The sequence below is a fragment of the Spinacia oleracea genome, chromosome 1 (genome assembly GCF_020520425.1).
Source record: "Spinacia oleracea cultivar Varoflay chromosome 1, BTI_SOV_V1, whole genome shotgun sequence".
In the NCBI taxonomy this organism is placed as follows: Eukaryota; Viridiplantae; Streptophyta; class Magnoliopsida; order Caryophyllales; family Amaranthaceae; genus Spinacia; species Spinacia oleracea.
In genome coordinates, this window is record NC_079487.1 from 80,929,625 (window position 1) to 80,938,131 (window position 8,507).

An 8,507-nucleotide genomic window follows, 5' to 3' on the forward strand; every position below is an offset into this window, starting at 1 on the left:
AGTGAATAAAAGAAAGGGACTTTGTAAGCATAACAAAGTGAGAAGATCAAGCAAAGAGTAAAATCTTTAGGACTATAAGAAAAAGGTGCTAGAAAGGATAGGAATCGGGAACAAAAAAAAATGAATTAAAGATTCAATTTCTACCTAAAAGTTTGCGTTAAAGAGAAACGACTTAGCAAATAAACTCTTATGGTATTAGATTACCCCTTGAGGTTCTAACTTTAGTTAAGAACGTAAATTTCGGGAGCTAAGTCTAGTTATTGACCTACATGTGGGAAATGAAGCAAAGTTGTGCTATATTAGATTGTAGGGTCATCATATTTGTTTTAAAGTCCTTTCAAAGGCTGGAACCTAATGGAATTACGTTCCATTAATCATCATAAATAATTTTCTGTTTGGACAACATAAAGACTCACATTCAAAGTAAACAAAAACAATCGTTGAGTGTTTATTTGAATGAAATGGTCATTTAAGGGCTGAGTCATATGATTGATCAATAAACAAACAAATATCTTGACACTCATACTTCAAAAGGTTCAAGTCAAATATTTTGATTTGTGTTTCACGTATATTTGGCAATGTCATACGATCATATCAACAAGAAAACATTCTAAGATTCCATGGCATGGATTTTTGAAAGTTGACTAATTTAAGACACATGGGTCTTACTTGTTGAACATGACATAGAAATGGACTATTGTTAGAAGGTTCTAGACAATTATGTTCATAGGCCAAAGATGGATTTTATGACTTACCTATTTCACAAAAAATTTGAGAAAATATGGCTATATTTACTCAAAGTGAAATATGTGAAATGCTTCAATGTGATTCACAAAAGGGTATAAAATCAACTTGGAAAGAATTTTGGAACATCTAGACTGGATCAAAGTGATGTTTGCATGAGCCAAGAATGATTATCAAGATTGTTTATATGGCATTATAACAATCAAAGCTCCATAAGAATATGGTATGTCCAAATGGAGGAATCAAAATCTATTCGATTAATGATAATCAAGACTATGTTCCTATATACTTTCTAAATGATACTCTCGAGTGACTATCACACTAAACAAAGTTGTCAAATCTAAATACAAGATGTCATAAGGATTGAACTTCGGTTCAGTACATCTTTTCGGTACATATATATCTAGGGTTGTCAAACCCAGTGGGAGTTAGTGTTTACATCAAACAAACTCAAGAATAGATATATGTTTTTTTATGAGTGACTCATAGAAACAAAAGGTATTGATTCTACCACTAATCTGGGAACACATGGTTGTTGTTCTAGATAGTGTCTTTTAGGAAAGCATCATATTTCCAAATAGTGTCTTTTAGGAAAGCATCATATTTCCAAAAAGGAAAGTGAGAGAAAAATGACCTCGAAGTGACCTCAAAAGAACTTCGAGTCAGGCAACAAACAAATGTAGGATACTTAGGAGTCTTTGGAAAAGCTCCGTACTTAGAAGCCTTTGGAAGAGCTTCAGGAAGACTTTGGAAGTGCTTCAAGCGAATCCTAATACTCAAAGGACTTGAGTAATGTCTTTATAGACAGTAAAGTTTGATGTTCAATACCTAGGTATATATAAGGAATAGAATTCAACCAAGATAGATACATATCTTGAGGAATGAAGACTATGAAGACTTTGGAAGTGCTTCAAGAATATACGAGTTATAGGTTAGCTACGACGAATTAAAAATTCCCAAGTATGGTTTGAGACCATAAAAAACATGATTATGGTTCGAGGCCATATAAAATGGTTTAAGGCCATTTTATCCGAAATATCTTCATCTTAAAGAATCAAATCTACGATCTGATTGATTTGCATAAAGGGTTCACTCCCATTGGTTGCAAACATGTTTTCCAAATATACAAGGTTTATTTGCATAAAGGGTTCACTCACATTGGTTTCGAATATGTTTTCAAAACATACAAAGATGATATTGTATACACATACAAAAGAAAAGCTAGATTGGTGATTAAAGATTATAAACGACTTCACGGAGTTGATAATGTTGAAATCTTTTTCACAAAGTCGGAATGCTTGAACTATTTTGGATAAATCTAGCAATCATTGCATAGTGAAATATGACAATAGGAAAACGAAACACCTTCCTCAATTGGACTTGTAGAAAGGAATTGTGTACATCACACAATGTAAAAGTTTTGGATGCTAGATTAAAGAGAAAGCTTAAGAAATCTATTAGTAGATTAAAGCATGCAAGTGGGAATTGGACCATATTTTTCACCAAGGCCATTGAGCAATGATAGCTTTATGAAAATATGGATCATCTTCTAGATGAGGAGTTAAGTGGGATCTAAGTCAAGTTTATTGGTTCTATATATATGAGATACATATCTCTCTATTGAAATGACATTCAAATTCTAAATTATTAGATTTGAAAGTATTTGTCAATATTAGAACCATGGCAAAACTTAGAACATACCGGGTTAAAGATCTATTGGATAGGATCCAAAGCGTTGTTTGGATTCTGTAAAAGTAATTACTAAAGAAAACACAATCGAGAGACTCGAAAGAGACTCCTAACCCATATGAGTAAATCTAAGTAATGAATGTTATAACTAAGTATAAAGCTAGGCTGTTATTACTAAAGTTAAAACATGAAGGACCTTGTAGAGGAACCTTCACTTCATATGACATGGCAATGCCAAGATCTTAGCAAAATTCGGTATCTCGTGAAACTGAATAAGCTAAAGTTACATGGATATATTTTAAAATGCGAATGGTTTTTGCATTACAATCAATCATGTACAGTGTGATATATAGATCGCCAAGATAACTCGTAAATGTTGGATTATGACGAGCTTATACCAATCTCTATTGATCTAGATCAAAGATCATTAGAATAATATCAAGAACATCCAATACATTTGGACATGTAGGACGAGCACTTGATAAGAGAAAGTGAAGATGAACTAAAGTTTTGATGCTACATGCATAGCCTAAACAAAAGTTGGATCTTGTTGTTAGGCAAACCACAAACACACACAGGAAACTAGGCGTCGTAATTAAAAGGTGGTAACATAGGTTCTAAACCCTATGCGATGCATGGGAAACTGAATCAATGATTAGTTTCCAAGTTCTCAGTCAAAAGATGAATCTCCGACATCTTTGTGAACTGGTTGGAGTATTTCAAAAGGGTAGCATCATTTGCAATTCTACATAATTGAAATGAATTCATTATTGCCTAAGAAGCAATAAAAGGGAATTGTTTCTAGTGGGAGTTCTTCAATAAACTCAGGTTGATCACAAGTCTGCTATCTGGATGATTTTGTATTTTAAGTATGAGAATCATTCTAACGGAAATAAAAGACTAGATCATTCTATAAACATATTCAAAGATCTTTTCATCTTACATAGAAAGGCTTTCGATAGAAAGGATGCTAAGAATAGAAAAGTATGATAAACTAAACCTCTGCATCGAATGAGATACAACACTCATGTGCAGAAATGGAATCAAGTTTGAGTTCCCTGAATTTTTTAAGTATTGGGTGAAAGGCCTATATCCCTAAAACATTAATTAAGTGCTTGATTTTGGGTTAGAGGCCCACAAATTGGTAAGCATTTGGTTTAAACATTTATCATTTGTGAAATTATATTTCATATTTCATTTAATATTGGTTTAGTATTAAATGATGAAGTCCAAGTGATTCAAAACATTCAAATGGGATATCAAGATGGATTCTTTGACAAAGAAACACCCATAAGTGAACTTGAATATTGAATCACAAAAGGATCCCTAATCCAGGTCATTGAAAGGTTGGACGACCAATGAATAATGAAGAATAGATTGCAAGTTGATTTATAGTTCAGTTTCTTGAACTAGATGAACTGGATGTCATAAATTATTTGCATAGATACTTATTGGATCTTGTATCAGATTGACCATGAGAACACTTTAAGAGATTAAAGTCATCTCATAAATAGTTCTCATAAATGGTGATTGGAACCTATTCCTCAGAGCCTCAGTAGTTATGGCTGCTTGTTTGAGAATTAGTTCGCTTTGATGCTCGCTAAACGTTGCACCGTAAAAGGAGAGTATAAAAGCTGTTATTGGGCGTACTATGAATCAAATTAAGTTGTTCATAAGTTAAAAGAAGGGATTGTCCTCCTATCAAGTTAACACAGCGCGGCCCAAGGCCCATCGCCTGTTTGGCTGTGTGTGTGGGCTTGCGCGGGGAATTCTGGCCGGTTACTTGGCCCTTGTAGCTTGGCCGGTAGTGTTAGGTTATAACATTAATCCAACATATGTTTTCAGCAATCTAAGCACACATATTATTCTAACCTAAGGCAAGAGAGAACCCTAATTTTCTCTGTGTCTCCACTAAAGTGTTCTTCCCAAAAGCTAAATATCTTGAGTCAATTCTAAGCCATCGATCTCAAGACGGATCTGGACGTTTCGTTGAACCAAGTAGAGGAATGACATCTGGAGTTCTTGTTCGTGTTCGTGATACGTTGAATCTAGGGGAAACGCGCTACAAATGTTAGTATTGCTTGATCTGTACTTTATACATAATTCCTGGCTTTGGGGTTGTTCCGTTATTATGTTATGTATTTAACTGTAAACCCCTACACCAATATGTATTGTGCCTCTCCTAAGTCTTTCATTGAGAAACACTTTCCAAGCCAAGTCTTTACAGACTCCAGAATAGGAATGTCGTTTCCAATAAGCAGTATGTCGTCTACATACAAGACTAGGAATACAATTTTACTCCCACTGACTTCCTTGTATACACAAGATTTGTCGTGATTCTGGATGAATTCAAATTCATCGACTGCTTCATCAAATCGTATATTCCAACTCCTTGATGTCTTCTTCAATCCATAAATGGATTTCTTAAGCTCGCATACCTTTCCTTGATTCTTTGGATCGACAAAACCCTCCGGCTGTGTCATAAACACAGTCTCTTTAAGAACACCATTCAAGAAGGAAGTTTTGACATCCATTTGTCATATTTCATAGACATGAAACGCGACAATCGCAAGGATTTTCCAAATAGAGTTAAGCTTAGCGACTGGACAAAAGGTTTCATCGTAGTCAACGCCGTGAACTTGCTTGTAACCTTTTGCTAACAACCTATCCTTTTATATGTATACAATTCCATCTTTTTCTTTCTTCAATTTGAAGACCCATTTTCTTCCGCTAGGTGTAAACCCATCTGGCAAATCAACCAAATCCCAGACTTGATTTTCAGACATGGAGTCTATTTCAGATTTCATGGCCTCTAACCATTTTGTGGATCTTGGGATCGTCATAACTTTCTTGTAGGACATAGGTTCATCACTATCTAATATGAAAACTTCTTAGTTTTCAGTCAAGAGGATACTTGTCCATCTATCCGGCTGAACCTTAGTTTTATGTGACCTACGAGGGGCAAAACCGTCTTGAGGAAACTACTCCCACTGGCTCTTCTGAAGGCCTTGGAGGTTCTTCACCTTGAAATTCTTCCAAAGAGTTTTTAGTTCGTTGTTCGTCTCGAATCTCTTCAAGGTCTACTATTCTCCCACTTGTCAATTTGGAATGTGATTTCTTTCCAAAAAGACACCGTCACGAGCAACGAATACTTTGTTCTCTAACTTGTTGTAGAAGTAATACCTCTTAGTTTCTTTTGGATACCTGTGAGGGGGTCGAAAAAGCACGAGGCTAATGCATGACCTCGTCCCTTGTGGGCGTGACGTCTTCAGTTCAAGTGTAGTTACATTTCCTGTGAGTTTACACCCAATCGACTAGTAATATAGGAGTCGCCATTCAGTTTTTAACGACAATGAGAAAAACTGATAAAACCCGGTTATCGTGACATAAAGGGAGTGCAATTATGTTCGACCACGACGGCCATAGGTTCCCTTGTGATCCCTGGTGTGGGGATCGCTCAACGTACACTCGCAGGGCAGAGATTGAGAGTTCGGGGGACTGTAACTACCGAGAGGAGTGCTCATCGATAACTCCAGAGGCAGGTTATCCTTACTAGCTCAGCATAAATAATTGAAGGGACATGCGTTAAACTATTAAACTATTCTGAATTGATTTTAGTGATATGCAACACATAATACTAAATCGATCGTGATTATCTTATTTAGATTGATTTAAGGTACCTAGCATGATAATTCAATTGTCCAGGGTATTATCTTATTAGGCGTGATAAATCAATCAAGTTAATAGTTTGACAATTTTATAAAAGGGCGATGAAAGCGATTAAATCATATGAGGGACACATTACAACGCACCCTTGAGAGGTGCGTTACGGTTCTCAGAAAACTAACCACTTGGCTTTGCTATTTCTCCTTTTATTTAACGAATCTCGAGTTTCTGAGCAGTGTTCAAGTATTTAGGCTTAAATCATCAGCTACAAGGAGCGGGACGCGTTCTGTTCGACTTTTGGGTCGATTGCGATAGAACGCGGGATCAATTTCGCAGCGTGAGGCTAGGCTTAAGGCTAGAGTCAATACTCAGGTTATCGAATTGTGTGTTCTGTTGTGTGTTTCACGTCGGCTTTAGGGGTCTATTTATAGGAAAAAGTGGCGTACAAAGATAGATTTTCAGGAATATGAATATGAAACGGATTAGGAAAAGAATCCGTCCCAGGTATTTTCGGCGCCCAGCATTGGGCGTCAAAGATATCGGCGCCCAGGGCTGGGCGTTGAAAATAGGATCTGGGCAGAATTCTTTGTCAGATTGGACTCTAGAGTATGGAGTCCATTAAGAGACTTAATCCGAGTTATTTGGTGCGTATCAATTTAAGACGGAATGCGTCTGGGCCCTTTACGAACTCTAGGTTCGTTATGAGTTTAATTAATACGTTAACTCTTTTATCGAATTGCGATATAAATAGAATTCCTTTTACAATTTCTATCTCTTTTAGGATTTATGTTGGAGTGCAACACCTAATTTTGACAGGTTTCTATCTTTGTATTCTTACTACTTTTAGCAATTACCTTTTACAGCAGCTACTATTTTTAGCAGGTTTCTATAAATGGACGCTTTGGCTGAAATGAAAGGGTGATTTGAGATTCGTTATTTTATAGGAGATGCGTTGCCAAGTGGAGATTTATGTTCTCATCATCGAACCTTCCCTTTCGGGAATGGGGACAAAAGTAGGTGTCTACAATACCCAACGAAGAAACATTTGTCAGATTTTGGTGCAAGCTTGTCCGAAATTAATCGCTTGACATATGCTTCGCAACCCCCTAATCTTTAGAAAAGACAACTTTGGAAGTTTCCCAGTCCATAATTCGTATGGAGTCTTTTCAACAGCTTTTGACGGAGCACGATTCAGTGCGACGCATGTCCCCAAAATTGTAAAGGAAGTCTGGCTTGACCCATCATTGACAAGACCATATCAAGTAAGGTCCTGTTTCTCCGTTCCAACACTCCATTCCATTGAGGTGTCCCCGGAGCAGTCAATTCAGAAAGAATACCACGTTCTTTTAGATGGTCATCTAACTCATGGCTAAGATATTCACCTCCTCGATCCGATCTTAGAGCTTTGATTTTCTTGCCATGTTGATTCTCTACTTCATTTTGAAATTCTCGGAATTTCTCAAACGATTCAGACTTGTGTTTCATTAAGTAAATATAGCCATATCTACTGAAATCGTCCGTAAACGTTATGAAATAGCTTAAATCACCTCTAGCTTTTGTATGCATAGGCCCACATACGTCTGTATGTATTAGCTCTAATAGTTCGCTTGCTCTTTCTCCTACTTTTGAGAAAGGTCACTTTGTCATTTTGCCAAGTAAATAAGATTCGCATTGATCAATCTTCTCTAAGTTGAATGATTCTAGAATGCCCTTCTTTTGAAGTCTTTCCATGCGTTTTGTGTTTATATGACCTAATCGACAATGCCACAGATATGTGAAATCCGAATCACCAGTTTTAGCCTTTTTAGTATTTATGTTATAGATTCGTTTGTTTGTATCTAACACATATAGCCCATTTTCTTGTTGTGCTGAACCATAAAACATTCCATTCAAAGAAAAAGAACAACTATTGTCTGTAAATTGAAAACTAAAACCTTAAGAATCCAAACTTAAAATGGAAATTATGTTTCTGGTGATGCTAGGAACATAGTAACAGTTGTCTAGTTCCAAAATAAAACCACTAGGCAAAGAAATAAAATAAGATCCTACGGCTAATCCAGCAATCCGTGCTCCATTTCCCACGCGTAGATCCATCTTGCCTTTATCAAGCTTTCTACTTCTCCTTAGTCCCTGTGAATTGGAACATAAGTGTGAGACCTACTATCTTAGGTCCTTAGATTTTTGTAAGTGCTTGATTTTGAAGGCAATTTTAAACTCAATATTACTTTGGACATAGTTGTTTCTATATTGGTTTGATTATTTAGTGAACTAAATATAATCAACCATACAAACAAATTCATGCATAATATACATTCATTCAATATATATATATAAGTGCATAAATAACTTTGGTGAACTAGTATGACCCAAAAACTTGGTCTTGAAGCATCTAATCTTCCCTTCACCTT